The 12,976-nt window shown below is 46.8% G+C and overlaps 1 protein-coding gene and 1 pseudogene across 5 annotated transcripts in view; one reads left to right on the top strand and one right to left on the bottom strand.

The window, feature by feature from the left end:
- The window catches only part of LOC149354349 (uncharacterized), a 56,717-nt gene that overhangs the window by 31,817 nt on the left and 11,924 nt on the right, over positions 1-12,976 (bottom strand). For 4 of the 5 annotated variants that reach the window (XR_016291307.1, XM_089583288.1, XM_089583287.1 and 1 more), the window contains exon 3: positions 10,346-10,476. The exons of the other annotated variant lie outside the window; for it this stretch is intronic. The gene's annotated coding sequence lies outside the window, so the exon portion shown is untranslated. The remainder of the gene's footprint in view (positions 1-10,345; positions 10,477-12,976) is intronic. 5 annotated transcript variants of the gene reach the window in all.
- On the top strand, positions 8,628-10,727 carry LOC149354350 (uncharacterized; annotated as a pseudogene).

Below are 12,976 nucleotides of genomic sequence, written 5' to 3'. Positions count from 1 at the left end.
CCATGCTGTGACAACAATCAGGTATGCTTTTTTGTGCCCTTCAGGCAATCTTTAAAAAACTGGGCACCTACTTTATAGCAAAGCTCTTTTGGGCTCGAGCATATAATTACGGTAAGTGGTCATGAACTGTTTATACGCCACTATGCTAGGCAGAAGTTCTGACCTCTCCTTTTTGTTTGTTTGTTTATGGGGTTTAACGTCCCAAAGCGACTCAGGCTAAGAGAGACGCCGTAGTGAAGGGCTCCGGAAATTTCGACCACCTGGGGTTCTTTCACATGCACTGACATCGCACAGTACACGGGCCTCTAGAATTTCTCCTCCAAAGAAATTCAACCGCCGCGGCCGGAATTGAACCCGCGTCTTTCGGGTCAGCAGCCGAGCACCATAACCACTGGCACTTGAAGCGAGAAGACTTTCCTGGCCCTTGTTTTGCTATGTTGGATGTGTTCCTGGTAGGTGCGAGTGGTTTTGTGTAGCTGATGTGAAATCGCTATTAAATTATTTGCAATGTGAGAAAAGCTACATCAGTTCTCTGTCATCCACTTCACATAGCAATCCTATCTCGTTATTTATTTTACAGATAAATGTATTGCTGTGTCCCTTTCTGCCGCTCCAATAAAAAAAAAACCTCGAATAACTTTCAATGAATTTCCTTCAAATGATGTGTTGCCAAGCATGGCTAAAGGCCATCTCAAGAAAAGAGTTTATGCCAAATGACAAGTGTGCTAGCAGTGTCATCTGCAGCCTTCACTTTTTACACTCAGTTAATAATTTGGGGTCCACAAACGTGCGACGCCTGAAGCGTGATGCTTTTCCGAGCGTGTTCGCAGGTTGCCCAAGCTACACGCAGCCACAACAACCACAAAAAAAGACAAAAGTTATGCAATTGTCACAGAATTCTACACAAAACCAAGAAAGGGCATTATCATGGGTCGTGTAGCAGCATCCCACCGCTGCCACCAGTTGTCTTAGCTCGGGTAGCGTGACCAGTTGTTGCATCACCATGGGGGCTTGTCCAGGATGAAGGAATGTCTGAAGCTTCGGAGTTGGGAAACGAAAAACCAGCGGGTTTAAAGCACTTTTAAGAAACTTAATTACATACTGTACAAAAGAGCAAACGGTCAAGAATGAAAAGTTCATAGCGTCGAGCATCTGGATGGGCCTTTTCGGCAGGGCCCAGAGCGTCCTTTCGCACTCAGCACCGTCCTTAAATCCCCCAATGTTCCGCCCCTTCATCAGGCGGGGGCCAATCAAACACGAGGCACATTTCCCCAAGATGGGCACCAATCACATTCACACAGCGCTGTTGCAGGCGGAGTCACTCGTGGCAGAGTCAACCCGTGGGAACGGGAGAGGAGAAATTGCAACTCCGCTGCGAATTCCTGCAGTGTGGCTCCGTGTGGTCCTTGCGACGCCGTGGCCTCAACTGTGGCGATCAGCTGTCTACGGTGTGGTCGACTCTTGACAAATGGCTAATCCCTTCAGCTCCATTCCTTTTAGTCCCCGAACGGGCGCTTTTGGTTCCATTTACCGTCGGTCGCTGCCCCCGGGCGTCCTTCTCCGGGAATGCTCATCCCCAACCAGCGAAGCGTGACAAAATACCGCAGGCACTTTCTCAGTGCATGGCATGCTTCTTTGAGGTCATCGTCTGGTAAAACGCGGGTTGAAAGCTGAGTCATCACACCATCAAGTTTATCAAACGGCTCTGAAGGTATACAGATTCAGAATGTGGTCCCTAAGAATGCCCAGGCTGTTCATCAACTTCTACCTGCTCATTTCCTCAAGTGCATGAAGGTAGCCCGATTCATACATCCTTTGAAGGAGGTGAAGCTAGTCCTAAAGGTGCAGGATATGAGACAGTAGCCTCGTGATTGCGTAACACAATCTACTGAGGACCTTCTTTCACGCAACTAGTCAGATGCAATGAGTACAGACCACGGTGTAAGAATACATTTAGGTGTTGACACTGCGCTCGGCGGCGCGACCAGGACTTGTTCGCCGCTCCCTGCGCTTCTCTCGAACGCTGACAGATGGCGCTACGCACCCTGGGCCCCTAGTCGCCGAGCATCGGCAGCCGTAATGCAGATGCCACGGGATCTTTCGGTGCCGCTGCGTGTACGCGTGCTTTGTGAAGTGCGGCAAGACAACGAAGGATTGAAACTGCTGTCGACACCAAATAATTTTGGGCTACTTCGTGTTTTTCTTGCTGAGACTGCATGAATGGGCGGAACAGCAGCGAGGACGCAGCCCTGTGCTGCTTCCGAGCTCGTTATCGAAATGCGTTCATAGCAAATTTTTTTTTCGTTCATCCGCACGACTGCTGTGAGCATAGTTAACTACACTGCCTCTTAAATATAAAAGGTCGGACTCAACGCGCCCACATTTGGCCTGAAGAGCCTACGCGTACATTCAAACATTGCTTGAGCAGTGTATTGCGCCAATGCTGCGAGATGACCGCCGTGTTGAGAACATGGTTAACTTCGGCCACCTGGAGTTCTTTAATTTGCACAGAAACCTCAAGGACGTTTCCGCGTTTCGCCTGCATCAGAAATACTTACTCCGCAGCCACGAATAGAACCCGCGCTCTTGTGCTGTATTGCAGAACGCCACTGCCGCTATACACGCGAACGCCGGGACCAAAACAAAAATCCAAGTGTACATTTGCGGCTTTTTAATAGCAAGTGCAGTCCACAATTAGGTACGCGAAACACAAATAGTTACTGGAAATGCCACTGGCGTTGTTTCTGCCAATCTTATCCCTCAGGTCGGCACCGACGATGCTGAGTGGTTGTCTCTAGCACTAGGCCCGAGAACGTAGGTGTAATGCCGGCTGCGGTGGCCGCAAAACAACGCAAAAGGTGCCCGTGTGCTGTGTGATGTGAAGAATCCCATGTGGTCTAAGTTTGGAGCCCTCCATTGCGGCATCTATTAATGCCCATATGCCCCTTCGGGACATTAACAGCACAATTTACTTTTTTTTTTGCTCAAATGCGGCCTTAATACCCATTCTGTTGAACAAACAAATTTATTACTACAAGTAGCCTCTCTGAGAGATGTGATTTCCTGTAGTCACTAGGTTACGCACAAAACACAGTGAATCACAACCTACTGGGCTACTTTCGCGTAATCAAGAGCCAAGACCGTGACTGCAATTGTGATGATCACTGCATTCGTTTATTTGGACGATACACTGAACGAATCATCCTCTATCATCTAGGATGAGCACAGCTTGGCCTGTTTCTTTTTTTCTTGACACTGCTTTGTCATGACTGCATTGGTGTGCTTACAATGCTGCCTCATACGCATGCTGACGTAATAGTGGAGGAGCTGTGCGAGTACTTCTTCCTTGTGATCAGCACATGGGAATGTCATCATGTATGTATCTATCACTGCGTCTATGGTGTCCCAGTACACCGTGTGGCAGTCTGCATAGTCAACAAAAAACCGCTCCGTATGCTTTAGAAGGTCAAATATGTTGACGTTAGGGTGGGTAAGACCCCCTCTGGTCTTCACATTTGTTAGAGCTGCTTCAGCAAAAGAATTATTTTTTACGCTGAAGGCTGACAAGCAAGCAGCGCAGCTGGTAACTCTTCGCATCTTTCTGCTCAAAAAACCGGTGACATAATAAAGTATGCAGTCTGTAATTTGCCCTCCGTCTGATTTGTGTTCCCGAACGATATCTTCACATTCCCAGTCTTCTACTGAAACTAGATCGTCTAGCTTTTCTTTAATTTGATTGATGAATCCAGGGCATGATGCCACTTTGTCGTCTGTTCTAATGAGGGCCCTGAAATATGACGCATCCAGCAATGGTTCCTCACCCTCGACGACTTTGCAATTGCCATACTTCGGAGGTTTAAGGATACTGTAGATCGACAGCGTCTGGTAAAGCTGCATAAAGGTGGGCATCGAAGGGTGATCATTCTGGCTTCCTGCCAACCGTATTTTGCCAAAGAACCGCTCGATAGGATCTTGGTTCATTTTGTTGGTTAGGACATATTTGAAGTTGTGACAATCAAGCAGCACCTCACAAAGATCCAAAGTGGACTTCAATGTGACTCGAAGCCCCTCGCAAGTGCTCTTTGTCAAGAACATGTCTTTTATAATGTTGCCACTTTCCAGTTCTCTTTCGCAGCTGTCCAGCCAGTCAATTCCATGCTTGAGAATTGCGAGGTCTCGGCTGTTCCTTGTGATCCCTTCTGCTGGAAATCGCCTGTTCAGTGCATCAAACAAATTGTTTAAAAACAACGTGAATTCTTGAGTTTTCTCGCTGCCTATGAGTTTGCGGATACCTTGTTCCCGATAAAACTGAATACCCGCCGCCATGGAGCGGCTAGACTTGGGTGGCTAACTTCACACGCATCTTCTCACAGTTACTCGGGTATATGTGAGAGTGCGTTATTTTCGGGCAGACTTTTAGGCCCCCCGCGTTGGCAACGTCTTCCTTGTAGACTTCAGCATAGTACTCCCACTTGATCCACTGTCCTTCGTTTTTCAAGTATCGCTGCTGCTTAAGTCTATTTCTCACACACTTAAACAAGTGTGGAGTGTCAGAAAACGCAAAAACTTTTCTTTCAGGGTCAACTGGGTGCGTGAACTAGTAGCAGCTCTCCTTGAGGCTTCCATTAACACCTAGAATGTTCCACATGCTCCTGTTTGTTGACGCGCCATCACAGACAAACCCATGAATCTTTGCACCGGCTTCTTCGAGCATCACAATAGCTTGGAGAAGCCACTGAGCGAGAATGGAGCCTTTGGTTGCATTTTTTGCTGCGAACACCCCTATAGGTTGAGCGTAGCTATCGCCAAAAGGACAGAACATGAAAACGAGGGCGTGATCAGCGAGCTCATCAGCGTTTCCAGCGTCTGTTGCCAGCCCTACATATGTCATCGTGCGAGAATTGACACGTTTACTTTTTCTAACCTGCATTTCATCGAACATGATAATCCCATGTCGCTTGAAGTCGTCCATTTTTTCTATTTTCCTTTTCAGAGCAGAAAAGAACTTGCTGTCAAATCCCGACTTAAATCCCACCATAGAGACATACCGGCGTATTGTTCGGACTGACGGCAATGCGAGCACTTCGTTTTCCATCAGGAACCTGTAGGCTGCTGGTGACCTGATATGAAGGAGCAAGCAAAGCAGGATCCAGCTGTCCGAGTATCGTCGTCCCTTCTTAGAACCAGTCTTGCCAGCAGCCACACATTCCTTTAACACAAGCTGCTGTGCCTCAGTAAGGTTCGCATCACGAGGAATGCGGTCAAGTGTTTCATCACTTAATTGTTTAAGCTTGGCTTTGCATTTGCTCAGTTCCGCCTCAAGCTTTTTTTTTTCCTTTTAGAAGTCGCACTTTGGACCTGTAGCAGGAAATTCTTGCCTTCCGCAAAAGGTCAATGCGGGCTTTTTTGGAAGGGCTGCTTAAAAGACGAATGTGCTTCATTTCTCCTCTCTTCTTCATACGGGAGTAATGTATCCGGAGTGTGTCTTTCAATCTTTCGCAACGGTCGCAACTTGCTTGTTCAGAAAATTACATGCAGTTTCTGTGCCGCCACACGCCACATGCGTCGATATATGCACACTCGGGTTGGATGTTGTGGTACATCTCGCCACCGGGGCCACCAGCGCATACGTGCAGGTTGTGAAACTTGTGAATCACACTCTCCAAGTCGCTTAGGCCGCATGGAACAACATCGCCGCTTATGGCGTTGACAGTTATAGGGTGACCATAAATGAAGGCACGCAGTGACAGCATTCCGCTGGATGAAACTTTAGCATCTAATGACTTCCTCAGGAAAGGTGCCTGGTCGCGTTTCTTCGCCAAAGCCACTTCCGTGAAGACTACAGCCTCCACACCAAAGCTATCAACAACTTGTGTTGCCCACGAGGTTCCTGGAAGTTGAATGCTGGATACATAACTCGAGAGACATGAAAATGTGAGCGGTTCCTTTTCATCTTGGCTGCTGACAGACACTCCCTCGTGACTTTCCTCGACTAATCCGAGGCTGCTGCATGCTGCCAATGGTGCTTCAGTCTGGACGTGACACAATCCATCTGGACCACCCTGATGTGGACTCGTGCGGTTGTCCTGACGAAAAATGAGAGAAATTATATCAGTGGAAATGGATTTAAGGTACTGTTATAAAACATATGCTACTATCAAAAGCAGCCAAACCCAAAAAGCTACAGGCAAAAGTTTCGCGGACTGCTTCAAAAGCTAAGGGCTTAATCATGCTGTATGTTAACAACAGCTAAATTATTTAATGTCCTGGGCTGGGCAGTTACTATTAACCTGTATTGCAAGCAACTGTATCTGGTTATCCAGGGGCACCTATAGGTATCTATGGCATGCCGGGAGGACCGATACGGTTAGCAGAAAGTTATGTACAGGGAACACTAAGCACCTAGAATATTAAGTACCCGGAGCAGTGCAGAAGAGAACAAACCTTAACGTCATGAACGCCAAGGAAGACGGAGGTGGCACTTGAGGAGGTGCCTCCAAGTTCCATGGCGGGAGAAGGGCACGTTCCTTGATCACTCCACTCAAATGTCTGCAGTTTCTTCTGAGGGCTCGATGATGGATCGGTGCCTTTTTGTTTTTCACAGACCGTCCCAACGGGCAGTGCGACAGCGGCGGGAGCGGGCCGCTTGCTTGACTGATCGCCACACGTGGCCGTAGACTGTCGTTTTCTAGGAGGCTTTCTTGACCTTGTCGGTTTTGTCAGATATTTCGGACACCCGGGAAAAATACTGGGCACAGCATTCGCCGACAGCACCGGGATCTTCTTCGGTACATTTAAAAGTACCTTGCCATTGAACTCGGCATAGTACGATTTTGATATCATATGCTCGGGAAAGTGCTTCGCGCAGACGTGGTCGCTCGGTTGCAATATCCTATCTGCTCTGGGAATTGCCCGGCGCCAAAGTTCTAAGCGAGCAGGCTCCGACGGAGCTTTAAAAAGTGAAACTTGATCCGGACAACTCCGGTAGCCCGAACTGCAGTTGGGTACGAAGCACTTCTTACCCATAATTGCGTCTAGCAGACTTCTGGACCCGGCTGAAGTTCACAGGTGTGTCACAGCAACAAACAACAGATCACAGACACAATGCACATAGGCCGCGACGACCGTCCATGGCGTCGGCCCGCGCCACCACGTGCGTTTCCACAACTGTCAATCCGGCTTGTGCCAAACCGCGACACAAAAAGCTAGTTCTAGCAAAATTTGCTCGTCCACGATGGAAGCTGACGACGTGGAAGCTGAGATCGTGGTGTTCACAGCTTGTGATGCACTCTCTCAGCCCAAAACATCGACCAACACAGCCTAAAAGGGCACCTAAAGCAGGGCACGCCGGAGAAGGGAATATACGGCTCTGGGCACGCCGCTTGCCGCATCGAAAGCGAAGGGCCTCTGCTCCGCAGCGCCCCCGCGCCGCTGCGGTCGGCGCATGTACTAGAGGGCGAACACAATCTGTGCGCGCTCTCCGCCGCGGCGGGCGGCCAGTGTCAACACCTAAATATATTCTTACACCGTGGTACAGACCGAATGCAAGTGCAATAGGGGATATTCAAAATTCCGCAAGTGCGCTTTCCCGCATAACAATTTTGTCCCAAACAAGATGGCTGATCATGCGTTTCCAGCTGAAACAAAGCAAGAAAGACTGGTTTTTTGTTTGATTCTTCCAAAACACGTTTCTTATATTCTATCCATACCTTTAGCGCCTGTCCTGTAGCCCACGTAGTTCCTTTATAGCGAAGTCGGCCATCTTGTTTGGGGCAGCATAGTTATGTGGGAAAGCGCACTTGCGGAATTTTGAATATCCCCTATTGTTCAGGAAAGCAGATGCTCTTAGGAGACTGCAGCGAGAGAACGGTTGCTTAAAAAAAGAAGCTCAGTGGTTTTGAAAACCACACCCTCCACTCAGCGTCGAGAAAATGCGTGGACAAGGTTGGCACAGCCCAGTTCTTAGCGGAACAGATTGCCAATGCATCAAGGCAACGGCTCGTGTGGTCTCCAGACCGAGAATGTGTAGTTTTGTACTACTTGTCCCCTAAGGTATACCGTTACATACATACCAGAGGTCTGTTGAAACTGCCATCAAAAAACCCGCTAGTTCACTATGTTGGCAAATCCAATACTGAAAGTAGGATCTTATTGCTAATGAAAGAATGCCTAAAGCAAGATGTGGGGCAGCTGAAAGAGCAAGCAAGGTTTTCCTCAATTACTGTGGATGAAATGGCTATAAGCTCTAAATAAGTCTGTGATAGTATAATGGACTGTTTTTCAGTCAACAAGCTGTGAGAGAAGACGCTGGGACAGGACAGAACGTGAACAACATCTCGCTTGCCAATGAGGCGTTGTGTTTCGTTGCAAGAAGCCTGTTGACGTCGTACAAGGTTCCTTGCAGCTTCTTTACTAAAAAAATTGAGTGGCAAGCTCCTGTATCAGCTGACAAAATAAGTGATAGCTGAAGTTGAAAAGTGCAGCCTCTATGTCGTGCAGATCGTCCCTGATAACCACAAGATTGTTACAATGATGCGCTACCTGGACAATGGCTTCCTCAAGCCAGTGGTGTCATTCATGTGATCCAGAGAGAAGCTTATTCTTTTCCTTTGACCAGTGCCATATCATAAAAAAAGTGTGAACCTTATTCCTGGAGGGGGACATGACAAATGGAAGCCAGCCAATATAACTGGACAGTCCGTGAAGCAGCTTTGTCATTCAAAAAACGAGATTGTTAAATCAGTACGATTCTTGACACAGAAGCACATAGAGCCAACTACTTTTGAGAAGATGCACGTGGGCTGAGAAGTGCAGCTGTTTTCAAATCAAGTTACCTCGGCGCTTTCTTTTTTGAAAGAATACCCCAGGTACCACCCTCAGGCAGAACAGTTAAGGAATGCTGATGCAACAATGTTGTTTATGAAGATGATGCAGTAGTGGATTGCCATCCACAATGTGGCCAATCGAACAGCACATGTGCACATGAGAAACCCTGACCAAATACACTTTTTTTGTGGTAACGACGAACGCCTACAATTGCTGAAGAAGGAGCAAGTTCCTTAGAGCTGAAACCTATGAAGCTCTCTTGCTGACAAGACAATCTACTCTACTATGCATTAAGTGCCTTCTCGAGAGGGCCTTCCTTTATGTTCTAACAACGAATATCTCAGGTGACCCCGTCAAGCTCCTCTTCAGTTCTTTGAGGCAAATCACTGGCGACAATGACTAACCATTTAGCCTGGAGAGGATCTTGCGAACTGGCAGCCTGTGCCGATCTCAAGCTTCAAACACTGAAAATGGGCGGACTGTTCTGAGGTAGGTACATGGTATTTGAGCTCAGGGACGAGTGCTCAGAATTGTCAGCTGGTTGTCTCTTGTTTAAACATAAATTAACCACATTTCAGGCCCTTGCACAACTAAGATTTCACAATGCAAGCAGCTACTACTGCTGTAGCCTGTCTGCAGACTGCAATTTTTTACAGTTCAGAGCATGTGAGCGGGTAAAAACTGCTGTGCTGATGGGCAATATGTTACAAGCATTTTTTGGTTTTATGCGGCTGGTGCTTACTAGCGGTGGTAACTATTTGACATATATTGCAGTATGCATGGTGCCTCCCTGAAAGTGACACCCTCTGAAATGGATGCTCCAGCTCAAGCAAAAGCACAGACAACCCCGCATGCTTCGACTGAGACAGTGCAAGTTGCCCCAGCCAGGTGTATGTTGCATATGCTCTTTCAAGAGCTTCTGCTTTGTTGGATAGCTGGACTACTATTCCGTTTATTTTGCAGCCTAGAGTGATTTGTCCAACACATATACTTTGCTGATATGAATGGTATACATATTCTTGTTCCATGTTCACGGAAACTGAGGATTTTGTGATGGAAATCGACAAGCTCTTCAGATCCCCGAAAGTGATGCCTTGTCAGAACACACTCGTTCACCCACTCCACCCATGTAAATTGCAACCGAGAACTGACCATTTCACATTATTTCATGGCTGTAACAGATGAGTGGCAGCAATGCCTAAAATGTGAAAATTTTCAGGGAATGCACGAGGAGTTCCAGCATAACTATCCTCTTTGCTTTATGCACAGGCTTTGCCTCTGTGTGCTGTCTAAAATTTGCTCTACTGACCTTTTTTAAAGGTTTGTGCCAAAAGCTGTTTTTTGTGCCCTCTCAAATGGCAGTACATTGCAGAATGTCTAGATTCATATGCTAACGAGGGTGTATTCTATTTGAGTGCAGTGGCCACCATCAACCGTAGCAAATACCAGCATCACTTATATAACAGGGTTCGGGGCGAAAGCAGTTGAGAAATGGAGAACGTGCAGTCTCTGCCCTTACCTCCACCAGTCAGATGGGTCCACTCCGGTGCTGATGGGGCTTATTGGCCTGCAGTCAAGGGGTGGGCTAGCTTTCCCAAAATCGGAACTTGTCACGGCTCTCGTGACCATTAAGAAACCCGTGACGTTGCCCTGCCACACACAAAAAAGAGCAACGTGCGTCAGCAGCTGGCTGAACTGTTATTGCCACAACTCAAGCGGTGCCCCCTTTTGATAATATTTGCCCAGCAAGAGATGACCAAAACGCAAGCACACCAGCTGTAGTGTTCGACAAATTCATTAGGCCACTTTTATCCAATGTCAGCGCCACTGTAACGGACAGGGCAGCATACTGGAAAAAGCTCGCCTTCAAGCCACTGCACAAGAGAGTGCTGCGCATTTAAAATAAAGAAAATGTGAAAAACTGATGACAAAGATCATAGCTCTGATTCTGAGTTAATAAAGCTCATGCGTCTTCAAATGTTTTTATCTGTTTTTAGTGCAAAGCTGTAGCTTCGGTGCACTGCCAAGAAATCTTACAAATTGCAGGCTGTTGTGCACTGCCCTGCCCATCGTTAGATTGGAACAGTGCATAGAGTGGCATCTCCAAGCAGCAAGAGATAACATTTATTACAAGCATTTAGGTACAAATCACATTTATACCATTTCTACACAGGACAACTGACACAACTCCTTGATCTCAATATATGAACAGGAATTGCAGATTATAAACTAATTTGTACATGAACTGCATAATGAAAACCGGTCTGCTCAACTTTGTAAAATATTTCATGTTTTGAAATCATGCACGACTAGCCGTGTTGCAACAAACGCTTTCATGACGATCTGCCTAGCCCCGATCATAAGCCTGCATCAGAATTAGAGAATATTTGCCTAATTGCACCAGGAAGTTACTTTTTCTTTTGCCGGCACTGCTGTGCAGTAATTTTTTGGTGTGAGTCGCACACACGCGACGATAGCTGTGTTTTCACACTCTTCGTCCATCCGCATCAGGAAAAGAGACCCATAGGGTGCGTGCGCCACTACAGTCAGACTGGGGAACCACGCTTTCCCCAATTACACTCTCCATGCAAATGAGATGGCAGGAGCAATAGCGCGATCTGCACATAAAGGGTTACAGGAAAGCTGGCTGCTAGCACACAATGGCAACACAGACGAATAAGGGAACAAGCCCAGCTGCAAGTACTTCTCAGCTGCTAGCAATCTAGAAATCTGCGAGTTGAAACTCTCCTGAACAGCACAACAACATGACTATTAATAGATTCTAGTAAACACATGGTTGTAACCGCCCTTTTCACAGTCTTGGACTGCGCTGAACCATATGGCATAATTTCCTACTGTGCACAAGGCTTGTAGCACCAGCAAACCAGCCCTTCTAGAACCGAGATCTCAAGGTCCACGAACTGTAACTAGTTATCCTTTGGAACCTCGTGCAGTGAAGCTTTCAGATCGGCTTATCTGACGAAGGTGTGTGATCGACAGCCTCCTTGGCATGTGCGCATGTACGCAGTGTTTGGCATGTGCGCAGTTCCTGTACATGGAATCAGTGTATGAAATGACTGTTTCTTCTACCAATAAAAATTAGCTGAGAGCAGCACTCTTTCGTGTCTTGTGCTCTGTCCTCATTCTTAGTTGCTTTGCCCTAAAAAAATTTCTTTTCCACAATGAAGCAACTCACCCAACAGATCGTTTTATTGAACCCCATTTCTTCTTCTTGATTTCGACTAGGCTGCCGTTAACCCACATTTTCTCCCCAACCTACTCTGTCCTTTTCCTGTCCCTTAACATTCTTTTCACAATTCGTTTTCCTTTCCACAGCTTGCTGCATTGCCAATTCAAGTTGAACCCTTTAGTGAGCCTCCATGTTTCTGGCCCATAGGCAAGTAGTGCTAAGGTACAGCTGTTACATACTCCACCCCATTCTTATTCTCGTTATTTCACTCTCCTGGTTCAGATCTGCGGTCACTACCTGGCTTAAGTTGATGTATTCCCTTACCACTTCCAGTGCCTCTCTACAATTTGTAAACTGCTGTTCCTTTCAGAGACTGTAGATCACTGCTTTAGCTTTCTGCACACTAATTTTTATACCCACTGCTCTGCTTTGCCTGCTTAAGTCACTAACCATGCTTTGCAATTCAAGCTCTGAGTGACTTAGTAAGGCAAAGTCATCAGCAAATCACGGATTACTAATATATTCTCCATTAACTCTTATCCCCACCTGTTCCCAATTCAGGTCTCTGAATACTCCCTGTAAAAAGGAGGTGAACAGCATTGAAGAAATCGTGACTCCCTGCCCGGCATTCTTCCATGTTGGAATTTTATTGCTGTCTTTAGAGAGGATTATGGTGGCTATGCAGCCATTATGGATAGCTCCCAGTACTTTTACATAAGGCTCTTCTACACTGATTCCGTAATGCCTGCATGAATGATGTTTCGAATGAGTCAAATGCTTTCTAGTAATCTAGGAGGGCTATGCCGGTTATATTCTGCGTGTCTCTCTTTCACATGACAGATATTGTGGATATTGTGCATTGTTGAGTGGCCTTTACGACAGCCTGCCTGGTCACTTGGCTGGTTGAAGTCTATGGTTGTCCTGATTCTATTAGCATTTACCTCCATAAATACCTTGTAG

Source organism: Amblyomma mixtum, chromosome 3 (genome assembly GCF_055824585.1).
Source record: "Amblyomma mixtum isolate Tamu chromosome 3, ASM5582458v1, whole genome shotgun sequence".
Classification (NCBI taxonomy): Eukaryota; Metazoa; Arthropoda; class Arachnida; order Ixodida; family Ixodidae; genus Amblyomma; species Amblyomma mixtum.
Note: the sequence above shows the minus strand (reverse complement) of the source record. Positions and strands in the feature narration are given on the sequence as shown.